The 15,698-nt window shown below is 53.9% G+C and overlaps 1 protein-coding gene across 1 annotated transcript in view; it reads left to right on the top strand.

Annotated features, from left to right (window-relative positions):
- Positions 1-9,525: 9,525 nt before the first annotated feature.
- ZNF787 (zinc finger protein 787) overlaps positions 9,526-15,698 on the top strand; it is a 36,304-nt gene continuing 30,131 nt past the window's right edge. The window contains exon 1 of the mRNA XM_023184355.3: positions 9,526-9,931. The gene's annotated coding sequence lies outside the window, so the exon portion shown is untranslated. The remainder of the gene's footprint in view (positions 9,932-15,698) is intronic.

Here is a 15,698-nt window from a genome sequence, read left to right as displayed (position 1 = left end):
GAGGAAGGAAGGTGTTGAATTTTTGCTGTTGTGGTGTGACTCTTTGTACAGAACACAATTTTTTTTTTTTTTTGAGACCAAGTCTCATTTTGTTGCCCAGGCTGGAGTGCAGTGGCACAATCTCGGCTCACCGCAACCTCCACCTCCTAGGTTCAAGCAATTCACTGTGCCAGCCTCCTGAGTAGCTGGGATGGCAGGCGCTCGCCACCATGCCCAGCTAATCTTTTTGTATTTTTAGTAGAGACGGGGCTTCACCATCTTGGCCAGGCTGGTCTTGAACTGCTGACCTCGTGATCCACCCACCTCGGCCTCCCAAAGTGCTGGGATTACAGGCTCGGCCCGTATTTTCTTAAAATGGTTTTTTTGTTGTTTCATTTGTTGAGAATCCCAAACAAACATGAAAATAACTGTCTTGCATAAATATAAAATATGGACTGCTGTATTAAGTGGTCTTTTCCCAGTGCTAGTTACTCTTGGACATTGAGGACCTCTTGTGCTATTTCTGGCCATTCCACAGAGGTTTGGAGGGGCCCAAAGCCTCTCTTTCTCTCTCCTCACCACACTGCACAACCTTCAGGAGACAGGGTGAGAATTATGGCCCAGGCTGTCTGACCTTCACAGACTGGTGCCACTTCTCTAAGCAGCCCCTTTGGGTAGGCAGGGGTCTGTAAGATCTAACCAGCAACCTTGGCCGGGCGTGGTGGCTCACGCCTGTAATCCAAGCACTTTGGGAGGCTGAGGAGGATAGATCACGAGGTCAGGAGATTGAGACCATCCTGGCTAACACAGTGAAACCCCGTCTCTACTAAAAAATACAAAGAGTTAGCCGGGTGTGGTAGCAGGTGCCTGTAGTCCCAGCTACTCTGGAGGCTGAGGCAGGAGAATGGTGTGAACCCGGGAGGTGGAGGTTGCAGTGAGCCAAGATCATGCCACTGCACTCTAGCCTGGGGGACAGAGCAAGACTTCATCTCAAAAAATAAAGTAAAATAAATAAAATAAAAAACCAGCAACCTCAGACATTTTACTGTGTGCAATAATGTCAGGAAAAACTGCTCCAGATAAATAAACTCCTGCAGCAACAAGAAGAAAACAGGTGGAAGCGTTCCTCAAAACCACTTGGAATTTACACTGAACTTTTATAGCACTGGGAACAATCCACCACCTGGAGAGAAAGTTTAACAGGTTTTACGATTTATTTAAGAGCTCTCGTTAATTTTTTCATGTTGTCATTACCACAGAAGGATTCGCTTGAAATGAACTGAAGCCTAAAGGGTCATACTATATTTTTCTTTTTTTTTTTTTTTTTTTTGAGACAGAGTCTCACTCTGTCACCCAGGCTGGAGTGCAGTGGCCCGATCTCGGCTCACTGCAAGCTCCGCCTCCCGGGTTCACGCCATTCTCCTGCCTCAGCCTCCCGAGTAGCTGGGACTACAGGCGCCGCCACCTCGCCCGGCTAGTTTTTTGTATTTTTTAGTAGAGACGGGGTTTCACCGTGTTAGCCAGGATGGTCTCGATCTCCTGACCTCGTGATCCGCCCGTCTCGGCCTCCCAAAGTGCTGGGATTACAGGCTTGAGCCACCGCACCCGGCCTATATTTTTCTTATTAAATGAAAATAAGCTTTATAGTTAAGGAGGTCTTTGGGTGTTTGGTTTGGTCAATTTTTTTCTCCTTGGCATCACAAGTTTTAGAGGACAGGCCGAGTGCGGTGGCTCACACCTGTAATCCCAGCACTTTGGGAGGCTGAGGCAGGCAGATCATGAGCTCAGGAGTTCGAGACCAGTCTGGCCATCATGTTCAAATCTCGTCTCCACTAAAAATACAAAAATTAGCTGGGTGTGGTGGCAGGCGCCTGTAATCCCAGCTACTCAGGAGGCTGAGGCAGGAGAATCGCCTGAAACTGGGAGGGGGACATTGCGGTGAGCCGAGATCACACCACTGCACTCCAGCCTGGGGGAAAGAGCGAAACTCAGTCTCAAAAAAAAAAAAAAAAAAAAAAGTTTTAAAGGACAAAGTGCAATGGATGGACAATTCCATTTAAATGAGTATTTATTCTTTAATAAATGTATTTAGAAAATGCATTTCAATGAGATAAACATTTGATGATGATGATGATGATTTTTGAAACAGGGTCTTGCTCTGTCACCAAGGCTGGAGTGCAGTGGCACCATCATGGCTCACTGCACCCTCATCCTCCTGGGCTAAAGTAATCCTCCTGTCTCAGCTTCCTGAATAGCTGGGACCACAGGCTTGCGCCACCACACCTAATTTTTTTTTGTAGAGACAGAGTCTTTCTATGTTGCCTAGGCTGGTATCCAATTCACGGCCTCAAGTGATCCTCCTGCCCTGGCCTCCCAAAGTGCTGGGATTACAGATGTGAGCCACCACGCCCAGCCAACATTTCATTCTTAGAGAAGAAATGCATATTTATGCATTCGTATATCCTCTTGGAAGCATGTACACACATTTACATATGTGTCTTTCTTCCATTTCCAGCACCTACTCTATGAGATTGACGTGAGGGTTAAATGCCATATGGTAAGTGAAGCTGGAGAAATTTGGGTTATCTGATTAATTCTCTGGACAGTGGTGAACACAGCATGAGGGAATGCCTGTGGCTACCCGCACCCTTCCTCCAGACCTCCTATTTTGGCTGTGGGCACCCACCCTTGTCTGTAGTCACTGCACCCAGGCTGTCCTGGAAAGAGAAGAGGCCACCCCTTCCGTCCTCTCCTTCCACGTGGTTTACGAGAGCTGGTTCCGCCCTGCTCCAGGAGTGGACATGTGACTTGGGACTGGCCAATCAGAACCTCCGCCCCTGCCCGGCCCCTGTGATTGGCTCAGGTGAGCCAATCAGATTCAGGGAAACAATATAGGGTGAGGCAGTGAGGGCAGCCTCGGCCCTGCAGTGGCCTGTATCCCCCACGCTGGAGGGGTAGAAACCAAACAGGTCCGTGGAGCCCAGACAGCGGGCCAGGCCTGGGGCCCTGCGCTCCTGGATCCAACCAACCACGCCCCAAGGTGTCCAGCTTCAGCCTCTGGTGTTTGTTGCTGCTGTTTGTTTTTAGTTACCCAAGCCAATAAAGTTTTCTTTCTCCTTTTTAGACCTCCAGTCCGTTTGAGCTGCATTTGTCTCATGCAACCTGAAATGTGCCACCGCTGCAATCATCACGTCCCACATCCTGCCATCCAGGAGATTTCCCAGAGCCCCACTCAGCACATCTCTGTCCCATCGGTGTGCATGGGGCATAGGCCGGAATGGTTGGTCTGAGGCAGGGTCGCTCTGTTTCCTCAAAGCCCCACCCTCTGCGCCCCAGTCACAGCAGCTGGCACACGGAGGAGGTGTGTGAATCTGGGAAGATGGGTGAAGAATGTCATAGGAGGCGGCCGGGCGCGGTGGCTCAAGCCTGTAATCCCAGCACTTTGGGAGGCCGAGACGGGTGGATCACGAGGTCAGGAGATCGAGACCATCCTGGCTAACACGGTGAAACCCTGTCTCTACTAAAAAATACAAAAAACTAGCCGGGCGAGGTGGTGGGCGCCTGTAGTCCCAGCTACTCAGGAGGCTGAGGCAGGAGAATGGCGTAAACCCGGGAGGCAGAGCTTGCAGTGAGCTGAGAAGATCCGGCCACTGCACTGCACTCCAGCCTGGGTGACAGAGCGAGACTCCGTCTACAAAAAAAAAAAAAAAAAAAAAAAAAAAAAAAAAAAAAAAGAATGTCATAGGAGGCAACCACAAGGTTCTCCACATAGGCTTGCCATATTTAGCAAATTAAAATACAGGATGCATTTAAAATGCAAAGTTCAGTTGCATTTATTTCAAATAAACAACAGATGTATATATGCATCCTATATATATAGATTGGATAAGTACTGGAACTTTTTTTTTTTTTAATTATTTTTTTGAGACAGAGACTTGCTCTGTAGCTCAGGCTGGAGTACAGATCTTGGCTCATTGCAACCTCCCCCTCCCGGGTTTAAGCAATTCTCCTGCCTCAGCCTCCCAAGTAGCTGGGACTACAGGTCTGGGCCATCACACGTGGCTAATTTCTGTATTTTTAGTAGAGACAGGATTTCATTGTGTTGGCCAGGCTAGTCTCAAACTCCTGACCTCATGTGATCTGCCAGCCTCGAACTCCCAAAGTGCTGGGATTACAGGAGTGAGCCACTGTGCCCAGCCAGTATTGGGACATTTTTACACTAAAAAATTACTCATCTTTGATCTGGAGTTCACATTTAACTGGGCGTCCTGGCGTCTGCCTGGCATCAATACTTCTCAGACTTTCCCATGGCTAAGAATCCCTTGATCACTGGGTTAAAATGCGGATTCTGACTCTAGGTTTGGAGTGGGGCCTGGGATTCTGCATTTCTCACGGGTCCGTGGGTGCTGTCAATGCTGCCTGCCAGGGCCCAACTATGTCTGGGAGTAGAGATGAAGATTGAGCACATCCATCTAAGCAAAGCACCCAGCAGTGTGTCCGGTACATGATGAAAACTCAAGAAGTGTTTGTTCATTATCATGGCAAGGAGGATCATTTGAAAAGTGAGATTGTGTATGTTTCTCTGTGTATCGGGGACTTAGAAGCAACAGCAACAGCTGCAAACTCTTCCTCTCCAATCTGCCAGCTGCAGCTGTTCCTGTCACTCGGCCTAGGGCCACACCCTCAGGAGGAAACCATGAGGAGGTTATAAAGGGCTCCCCAGCAGGAGCTGCTGCCTGTGCCCCTGCACCAAGGACCTCTGACCTTCCATATCACTACAGAGAAGTGTGGCTATTCCTGTCTTCCACCACTCGTTCAACATAGATGGAGGACTGTGATGCCCAGGGTGCTGGGGGCGGGACTCGGGGCTCTTTCGGTTACAAGTGGCAGGAACCCAAAACGGGGCTTTCCTGGAAGAAGTATAGACTCACTTACTCAAAGGAAGGAAAAGTGGAACGTCCAGCCCTCAGGAAGGTTAGGCAGACTGGAAGCACCTGAGCCTAGGGCCTGGTACTGAATTCAGCTGGGACATTGTCTCCCTCCAACTCACCTCTCTGGGAGGCTTCATTTTCTCCTCCTGCAGACTGGCTTCCTCCACATGGTGGGAAACAAGACTGCCTTGAGCTTTCCAGCCTCTCACATCCCGGCATCTACGCCAGAGAGGCAGACTCTCCAAAGAGAAGGATCCAGAGGTAGCCAGTGATTGGTCAACTTGGGTGAGATGATGCTGTTAGAGCCATTTGTGATTCTCTCCGTACTCGCCACCCCCCCCCCAATTTTATTCAGTCTTGAGGCTTTAAATTCCATCTAGATGCTGATACATCCCTGAAAGGGGGCTTTAGCGTTTTTACTGCCTAGCATCTGAAAACTCTGTATTAGGGAAGGGTGAAGCTGCTGTAATAAATAAACCCACGCGTTGTAATGGCACATCACATTAGAAGGGTGTTTCTTTTTTCTCTAAACGCATTTTAAATTGTAGCTATATATAACATAAAATTAAACATCTTAACTCTGTGTGTGTGTGTGTTGGGGGGACGGAGTTTCACTCTTGTCGTCCAGGCTGGAGTACAGTGGCCTGATCTCGGCTTACTGCAACCTCCGCCTTCTGGGTTCAAGCGATTCTCCTGCCTCAGCCTCCCGAGTAGCTGGGATTACAGGCGTGCACCACCACGCCCGGCTAACTTTTCTATTTTTAGTAGAACAGGGTTTCATCATGTTGGCCAGACTGGTCTCAACCTCCTGACCTCAGCCAGGAGGCTGATTTTTGTAGTTTTAGTAGAAACAGGGTTTCACCATGTTGGCCAGACTGGTCTCGACATCCTGACTTCAGCCAGGAGGACTAGGCCTCCCAAAGTGCAGGGATTACAGGCATGGGCCACCGCGCCTGGCTACGTCTTAACTATTTTTAACTGTGCAGTTCAGTAGTGTTAAACCTATTGACATCTTGTGCACCCATCACCCCCATCCATTTCCAGAACTCTTTTCATCTTGCAAAACCGAAACTCTGTCTCCAATAAACACTAACATCCCATTACCCTCCCCCTAGCCCCTGGCAACCCCCATTCTACTTCCTGTCTCTAAGAATTTGACTTCTCTAGGTCCCTCATATAAGTGGAATCATAAAGTATGTGTTCTTGTGTGACTGGCTTGTTTCTCTTAGCATAATGTCCTCAAGGTTCATCCATGTTGTAGCGTGTGTCAGAATTTTCTTTCTTTTTAAGGCTACAAAATATTCCATTGTATTTATTTATTTTTATTTTTATTTTCATTTTTTGAGACAGAAAGTCTGGCTCTGTTGCCCAGGCTGGAGTGCAGTGGTACGATCTCGGCTCAATGCAGCCTGCGCCTCCAGGTTCAAGTGGTTCTCCTGCCTCAGCCTCCCTGAGTAGCTAGGATTATAGGCGCCTGCCACCATGCCTGGCTAATTTTTGTATTTTTAGCAGAGACAGGATTTCACCATGTTGGCCAGGCTGGTCGTACACTCTTGACCTCAGGTGATTCGACCGCCTTGCCCCCCGGAAGTGCTGGGTTTACGGGCCTGAGCCACCGCGCCTGGTCTATTCCATTGCATTTATGTGCCACATTTTGTTTATCTGACCATCCGACAACGGACACTCAGTTGCTTCCGCCTCTCAGCTATTGTGAATAATGCTGCTGTGAGCACTGGGTGTACAAGTTGGATGTGTATTTCTTGATCATGTAGCAATCTGGTGTTAGGCGACAGGATGTGTTTCCACAAGGTGGTCATTCAGGGACCCAGGTTTTTTGGGGGCTCCCCTCTCTCTTTAGGACCTTGAAAGAGCAGGAAGCAGGCATACCTGTTTCTTTTTTTTTTTTATTTTTTTGAAACAGAGTCTCACTCTTTCGCCCAGGCTGGAGTGCAGGGGTGCGATCTCGGCTCACTGCAACCTCCGCCTCCTGGGTTCAAGCAATTCTCTTGCCTCAGCTTCCGGAGTAGCTGGGATTACAGGCGCCCACCATACCAGGCTAATTTTTGTACTTTCAGTAGAGATAGGGTTTCGCCATGTTGGCCAGGCTGCTCTCGAACTCCTGGCCTCAGCTGATCTGCCCGTCTTGGCCCCCAAAGTGCTGGGATTACAGGCGTGAGCCACTGTGCCTGGCCAACATACATGTTTCTTAAGAGCATTGACCTGGAAGAGGCCTGTATTGCTTCCATCCCATCCCACTGGTGAGAACCAATCACAAGGCCACACTTAGATGCCAAGAGGAGTGGAGAAGGGATTCCAGGGATGGGAAGCAGCATCCCAGGAGTGACTTTGTACTGCAGAAGGGAAGAACAGATGTTGATTGTGCATTAGCCATGTCTGCTGCAACCCATCCCATGTTTGGGAAACGTCCCGGTATTGGTTGGGTTGTCTTAAGGGAGAGACTCAGGATTACCAGTGGTTTCAGTGAGTTCGAAGGTGATTTCTCTCATGTAGAATCTCAGCTGGCACGGAGCCTCTTTCACGAAGCCATCCAGTGTCTAGCTGGCTCCTTGGGTCTTGTTTCTCCGCCATCCTCAGCGTTGGCTTCCATCTGGTGTGCCGATGTAGCTGTTCCAGATCTCGCCGTTAAGTTGTTAATTTGGCCAGCGAAGAAGGGGAATGGACTGGACAGGGAGGAGGCTGTGCCTACCCACAACCGGGTCCCTGCAGGACACCCACTTAATGATCTGATTCAGAGGAGCACAAGCACGTGACTTTTCTTATAAACAGGTTTCCTCGTGTAGAGTTCGTACCCTTAATAATTTGTTTCCATTGCTATTATAATAGCACTTCCCTCTCTTCTTTCTTTTTTTTGAGACGGAGTCCCATTCTGTCGCCCAGGCAGGAGTGCAGTGGTGTGATCTCAGCTCACTGCAACCTCCGCCTCCCAGGTTCAAGCCATTCTCCTGCCCCAGCCTCCTGAGTAGCTGGGTTTACAGGTGTCCGCCACCACACCTGGCTCATTTTTGTACTTTTAGTAGAGATGGGGTTTCACCATGTTGGCCAGGTTGGTGTTGAACTCCTGACCTCCTGACGTCTGCCTCTGCCTCCCAAAGCGTTGAGATTACAGGCATCAGCCACCACACCCGGCCACACTGCCTTCTGTTCTAAGATATATTTAAAAATTTAACTTTGTGGCCGGGCGCGGTGGCTCAAGCCTGTAATCCCAGTACTTTGGGAGGCCGAGACGGGCGGATCACGAGGTCAGGAGATCGAGACCATCCTGGCTAACACGGTGAAACCCCGTCTCTACTAAAAAATACAAAAAACTAGCCGGGCGAGGTGGCGGGCGCCTGTAGTCCCAGCTACTCAGGAGGCTGAGGCAGGAGAATGGCGCGAACCCGGGAGGCGGAGCTTGCAGTGAGCTGAGATCCAGCCACTGCACTCCAGCCTGGGTGACAGAGCGAGACTCCGTCTCAAAAAAAAAAAAAAAAAAAAATTTACCTTTGTGATATTTCTGAAGGAGAGACACAGACACCCTCCTATTGACACACACACTTAACACAGCACTGTTCCCCCCACCCCATGGAAAGATACTATTAAATCAATAATGCACTTCTTATGATTGATGCTGACTGAGATTTGAGGGTATACAGTGGCCACAGCAATAGACTTATATATAACACTGCTAATAAGTAATAATAACCACCATCATTTTTGTGAGCTTACTATGCTCCAGGTATTGAACTAAGCAGCTCTTACACATATTACCTCGCAGGTTATCTTATTTTTTCTCATTCCACAGATGATAAATTGAGGCTGAGAAAGGTGTTATTCCACAAGTGAAATTATAGCTTCCTATCTTTCTGACTCCCAGTAAGGATAATAAAACAATTATAAACGATAAGTCATCTGCCACTTAGGTGAGAGTCAGCCAAGTACAGAACAGAGGAGGGACCAGAAGGACCAGCCTGCAAGGACACTACGGTTTGGACAATTATTTTAAAGTACGTGTTTTTTGCAAGAATACTAACAGAAACAGCTAACACCCAGTGCGTGCTTACTAGGGGCCTACCTAGTGCAGGGGAAGTAGCGTATTCTCAGGGCTATAACAGGAGGCAGTGTGTACAGTCAAGGGTTAAATACACGAATTTGGAGCCAAATTCCACGGGTTCGGGTCCAGGTTCTGGCATTCCGGATGTGTGACTTTTGGTAGGTGATTTGATCCCTCACCTGCAACATGGGGGTAGGACCTATCATGAGGCCCTAGTTAGGACTAGGACCTAGAGCGTGTGAAGCACTTGGAGGCGCACAGTGTATTTTTATTACTTCAGAAAGAAGGAAACTGAGGCTATGGCACCTGAAGCGCGGCAGTCTCTGTCCAATAACTAAGGAACCCGGTGTCGCAGGGGGCGGAGCCCTTTGAGCATCAGGACTCGGGCCACTGGGAGAAGCTGCGGCAAAGAAGGGGTTACCATGATAGAGATGGCAGGAGGACCCGGGGTGGCACGAGCGTCCCTCTACGCCACTTCACTCTCTCCCCACGGCAGGCGCGGGGAGCCGGCCGCGCAGGCGCGAGGAGCCCGGGTGGGGCGGGGGGGGTGCCGCCCTAGACACCCGGAAGTCTCCGCCTAACGGGCCCAGCCCGCACCTCCTCTCCGGGAAGGGGGCGGGGCCGAAGCCCCTCGGCGCGGGGCGCCATAGAGCATGGACGGAGGACCTGCGTCCTAGACACTTCCGGAAGTGGCTCCCTCAGGCGCCCGCCCGGCACCATAGAGCTGGGGGCGGCCGCCGGGGTAGCGGGCTCGCCTTCCTAGAGCGGCGAGGACAGGGTGGCTGCCCGGGGGGCGGGAGCAGGGAACAGGGGGGAGCGGCGCGGGCGGAAGCGGCCGGGAAGGTCACTTCCGGCCTGGGCGCCCGTCCCCCTGACCCCAGGGTCTGAGTCGCCGCTGCAGCCGCTGCTACCATCCGCGAGGCAGGAGAGAGGAGGAGGAGTGCGGTGCGGCGGCCCCGGGACCAAGGAGGTGAGGGGCGGGGGCAGGTGCGGTGCGCTGGGGGCCAGGAGGGCGCGCGCTTCAGGAATCTGGGCTTGGGCTGGGGGTGGGTGGGGAGACTGGAGGGCTAGCGCGACTGGGCGGCGGGCGCGCGTGCGCGCTGCTGGGGGGGCGTGAGTGGGCGCGCGGCCGGGGTGACGCGGGCGGGGGGATTGCGCGTGCGCGCCGAAGGGCGGTGGGAGGGGACGCGCGCCCGGGCGGCCCGCGGGCAGCGAGCGGGGCTGGAGGGGGGCGCGCGTGCGCGTGGCGGGGGCGGGAGCCGGGGCCTCGGTGGGGGTCCCTCTCCTGCGGGCCCTCGGGGGTGAGGCCGCTGTCCGGTCTCCCTCGAAGTTCCAACTCCGCCGGTCGTGGCCGGAAGTGGTGGCGACTCCGGGGGGAAGTTGAGGCCCAGGTGGGGGAAGGGGCCGCGCGGGCCCGGCTGGCCTGGCCGGATACTGCGGCCCCAAGGGCACGGTCTCAGCCCTCGGCCCCCCCAGCCCTTCCTTCCCCTTTTCGAGTCAGTCTGGGTCCCGTTGCTGCCCCGGGCGGGCTGTTCGTGGCCTTTGATCAGGCGGGTAATTACGGGGATTGTGGCCGGCAGGAGGCCCATTCATTCGCCCTTGCGCGGCAGGCGGGGAGGAAGCGCGTCCCCAGGGGGGGAAGTGACTGGGCCAAGGTCAGCCACCGCGTGGCCCACGGGGCAGGGCGAAGGCGGGGTCTGGACCTGGTGGCGGTTCCTGAGGCCTCCCTCCCCCGTGCCGAGTGGATCAGAGTGGAGCCCCGCCCCCCGACACCCCACCCCGACCTCCAGTCCAGGGAGCTGACCCCAATTCATGTGGATGAGTGCCCCTGGGACCTGCAGAGTCGGACAGAAAAGTGACCCACAGACACAGAAGGCACGAGTGAGTTGAGGCAGAAGCTTTTTCAGTGCCAGGCCCTGCGCTGTGCACTAGGCGGGGAGCAGGGAGATGAACAAGGGCCTGGAGTCTGAGTGGAAGGCAGAGACTGAGACCCCGGCGACAGAGTCGCCACCCAAGGTGACCAGACCCCTGATCCAGAGGTCTGGGGACTGTGGGAGCCAGGGAAGGCATCTTGACCCAACCCAGTCCGGGGGATGGTCAGGGCTTTAGGGAAGGAATGACTTGGTTTGCTTTTTGCGGTTACCTGGTCCCAGGCCCCATGTTGGGCAGTGCTTAGGAACCGTCTGGGGATCCGATTGGTCCCAGCGCCGGGAAGCATAGTTGCGTTGATCCTGGCTTAGCTCCTCTGTAAGACTGTAAGCCTCTTTGGCTAAAGGCTGCTGACATTCACCTGCCTGCCTCTGCGCAGTCCCTGTGGTCCTCCCGCCACAGCCCCAGAGAACATCCAGATCAGATTCCTGCTTGCTTATCTCACGTCTTATCCATCCATCCAGGCTTCAGCAGAGCTGAGGGATGGGAAGGGCTCGTCACCCGGCCTGGCCCCTTGCTGGTGCCCTGCCAGAGTGCATGCAGGCACTGGGTTGTATTCCCCAAGAGCTCTGGGACCAGGCAGGCCTGGGTTCAAGTCCCAGCCCCACCACTCACCTTTGTGGCCTTAGACGAGTAACTTCAGTGCCTTACTTTCCACCGGGACAGAGTGGAAGTGGTAATAATAGTATTGACCTCAGCGGGAAGGCTCTTAATGCTTGCGTTTTAGAGCCAGCGCAGACCTCAACAGATGGGTGTAAAGTAGATGGAAAGGGCTCTGGAGCCAGGCGTTCCTGAGCCCTGGCCTTGGCACTGTCTCTTCCACTTCTGTGACCTTGGACATGTCACTTCCCTTTTCCCAGGTTCAGTTTCCCTTCAGTTGTCTAAAAAGGAGAGCAAGTTCATAATTCCCTGAGTAAACGTAATCCATCCAGGCAACTGCACAGGCCAGGCCCTGTGCTGGGCATGAGGTCACACATGGTCTTGGCACAGCACTGTCCTGTGAGGGCCCAGACGAGGTGCCTGGCCCAGCCTGGGTGAAGAGAGGGATCTCAAGTCCCCCTCTGTGCAGGCGCAAGGTAGAGTGGTGCTCTGTGCTGGGCAGCCTGGCAGGAATCATACAGTCCTTGTCCCAGAGCAGCTGAGACCCATTTGCACTGGGGAGAGGGGTGGGGAGATTTGCCAGAGTGGTCCTGGGAGCTCTGACCTTGAGGGAGGGGTGTGTGGTGAGGGGAGGTTGTATGTCTTGAAAGATAAAGAGGAGGGATTAGCTATCAGCAGCCTGTTACTTAAGGGAGAATGACAATGGGCTCTGGGCAGGGAATGGCAGGAGTCACAGCTCAAGGCCACCCGCAACTTCCTGGCTGCCTGGGAGGTCTTTTGTTACTAGTCTACACAGCTCTCAGGACACCCATCCTCAGACATATCTCACAGGCCTTTCCGAACCTCGTTCATGCATCCTCTGGTGCATCCTGAGGCCCTCAGCCTAGTGAGGACTGCTGGGCGCTGGGGCCTCTGTGGTGTGAGAAACTGCAGATTCGACAACACTTGCTGGTGCACACTTTGCAGGAACCTGGCCTAGTGCCTGGTCCTCACAGCCCTAAATTCTCAAGGCTCTGGGATGGAGGTGGTCGCCCCCATTTTAGGGGGATGGGATGGAGGCTCTGGTTGGCACTTGGCCCAAGGCCCCCAGCAGCTTTAGAACCCAAGTCTACGTGTGATTCCAGAGCCCAGACCCTTGACCATCATGACCGCCCCCTTCCGCCCCCAGGTTGGGGTCTGGGGGGACAAAGGCTGTTCCGAAGTCGTCTAGGTGTTAGTTGTTGGCTTGGAGACGCTGGACTCCCTGCCCAGTGGGGTGTACTGTCCATGAGGACTCCTACATGCAGGGCTGCTGGCTGGTTCAGGGGAACCCCAGCATAGTAGGAGAAGCAGAAGCGGCTCGGAAGTTGAGTGCTGAGATCCATGCTTACCCAGCATCAGGGAGAGCAGGGGAGGTGTGGAGTTCGACAGTCACACCACCAGTGTCCGTGGCCCTGTCCCAGGAGCCCAGAGCTGTCACCTTACAGCTGCGGAGAAAGCAGCCGAAGCTCTGAGCCCGGGTGGGACGGCCCAGGGCCCGTCTGTTCCTGCAGGGGACCTGGCTACCTGGGGCTGTCTTTGGTGAAGTTTTCCTGGTTCTGTCTGTGCCTTGGCCTGAGCCTTCTCCCTTTGGGCTCATAGAGTATGGACGTCTCTCTTGTGCTAAATGGGGGTCCCATCTGGCTCCCCTGTTTCGAGGCCTCCGTGGTGCCAGGCCTTGCAGTGGATAATGCTGGCATCAGAAGTTATCCCGGCCTCAGCCCAGGGTCTGGCCGGTCAGAGCCATGGATTCCTGAGGCTGCTGTGCATGGGGTCCTTGCTGGAAATAGGCCCGCCCTTAAGTGCACAGTCCGCTGGATGCACTGTGGGGCTGACGGGGACCTGTAGTAGGTGTCGTAGAGGTGAGTAAGACACGGATCCCCTTGGGGGGCACAGGACCATCCTCAGTGGTGGACGTTAAAGGGAACAAATGCCAGTGGCCGAGAGTTAGAAGGAAACAAACTGCCTTTGGCAGCCTGCCGGCTCAGGTGTGACTCCAGCCCCCTACGCTGTGGCTCTGCGACGTTGCTCCCAGCCACTCCGCTTGTCGAAGCCTGGCTGTGGCTGTGTGACATAGTCCTAGCCACTCTGTTTTTCAAAGCCTCGCCGTGGCTATGTGACATTGCTCCAGCCACTCCCCTTGTGGAAGCCTCAGTTTCCTTGTCTGTACAGCAGGGACCACAGTGATAGGCCACGTTTACTGGGCGCCTCCGTGGCTTTTGGGTGAGCACTTGCCACACATCGTCTTATTTTATCAGGAGGGACGGGTAGCCCAAGCACCTTGCCCAGGTCATGTGGCTGGTTCCTGGTGGGGCCAGATCACACCCGGCCCTGCCCAGGGCGATTGTCCTCTTGCCTCTGCGCTGGCCTCATGGCCTCGAACTGTCTCTCACTGATGGCGGGGCCCAGGATCAGAGCTTATGTGCTTAGGGCACCCTGCACCCAGGACCTGGGATTTAATCCGGGCTTGATGAGTGTGATCTTTTGTCATTGGATAAGCGAGGACAGAGCTGAGGGAAGGGAGCAGTCAGGGAAAGCTTCCTGGGGGAGGTGCTGTTGATGCTGAGCCTTGGCAGATGGGCCAAGCAGATGTACACGGAGAGGGCAGGTGAGGTGGGAGGAAGGGGCTGTGCAAAGGCCGGTGGGGAGAATCCACACCGTCTGGTGCAAATCCCTGGCAGGGTGGGGAGCAGAATCCGCACCGTCTGCTGCAAAGGCCTGGCGGGGGCGGGGCGGTGTGCAGAGGGAGGATCCACACCGTCTGGTGCAAAGGCCCCGGGGAAGAATCCACACCTTCTGGAAAATGGCCAGCCTGCCCTGTTGGCCCAGCAGAGGAGTCACAGAATGTAAGGTGGTCTGTGGGTGTGGTTTTGTGTGTGTGTCTTTTTTTTTTTCCCACATAAAGGCTTTGTTTTTAATGTTTTATATGTATATAAATTTTAAGAGATAGGGTCTTGCCGTGTTGCCCAGGCTGGTCTCAAACTCCTGGGCTTACTTGATCCTGCCTCCGCAGCCACTGAAGTAGTGACCAGGGGCTTTATTTATTTGTTTATTTTTTTGAGACAGAGTCTTGCTCTATGGCCCAGGCTGGAGTGCAGTGGCGCCATCTCGGCTCACACCAAGCTCCGCCTCCTGGGTTTTCGTCATTCTCCTGCCTCAGCCTCCCAAGTAGCTGGGACTACACCATGCCCGGCTAATTTTTTGTATGTTTCAGTAGAGACGGGGGTTTCACCGTGTTAGCCAGGATGGTCTCGATCTCCTGACCTCGTGATCCACCCGCCTCAGCCTCCCAAAGTGCAGGGATTACAGGAGTGAGCCACCGCGCCCGGCCAGGGGCTTTTTTTTTTTAGAGCAGTTTTAGGTTTGCAACAAATTTGAGAGGAAGGTGCAGAGATTTCCCGTATCCCCCCCCGCACCCCTCCACAGCCTCCCCCACTATCAACTCCCACTCCAGGGCGGCGCGTTTTGTGACAGTGGATGAAGCTCCACGGACATCTGATTGTCACCCAGAGTCCATAGTGCACTTTTTAGGTGTGTGAGGCTTTTGGCCAGAAGACTGTTTCGTTTGTCTTTTAAACAATTCTCAGTTACTCGGCTGCCCTAAGACCCAGCAGCCTTTGCATAAGGATCTGAAGATGTGCCAGGCACCAAGTCCTGCCGGCTGTGCCCCGCAGTCCCCACAACACACCACACCCTGACAGTAGGCGAAGTCCCTCTCTCTCACCCTCTCGGAAAGTCGAGTGTAGTGACTGGGGCCGTGAGCTGTCTCTGCCGTGGCTGTGCTGGTGCCTCCAAGGAATCCGGCTCTGACGGGGAGGGTGTGGGTGGTGCGGGTGGGAGACCTGCGGAAAACCTCTGGGAGGCTGCCACACAAGTCCGGGTGTGAAGTAGCTGGAAAAGAATAGAGCAGCCACCATCCTGGCTAACACGGTGAAACCCCTTCTCCAGGCAAAACATTAGCCAGGCGTGGTGGCGGCGCCTGTAGTCCCAGTTACTCGGGAGGCTGGGGCAGGAGAAGGGCGTGAACCTGGGAGGCGGAGCTTCCCGTGAGCTGAGATCACACCACTGCACTCCAGCCTGGGTGACAGAACGAGACTCCGTCTCAAAAAAAAAAATAGAGCAGCGAAATCGATGCGCAGCAGCCGGCCTCGAGAGGAGAGGGAGAGGGAGGGGGGAGGGGGGAGAGGGAG

This window comes from Piliocolobus tephrosceles, chromosome 21, assembly GCF_002776525.5.
Source record: "Piliocolobus tephrosceles isolate RC106 chromosome 21, ASM277652v3, whole genome shotgun sequence".
NCBI classification, from domain to species: domain Eukaryota; kingdom Metazoa; phylum Chordata; class Mammalia; order Primates; family Cercopithecidae; genus Piliocolobus; species Piliocolobus tephrosceles.
This window is presented reverse-complemented; position numbering and strand designations above follow the sequence as displayed.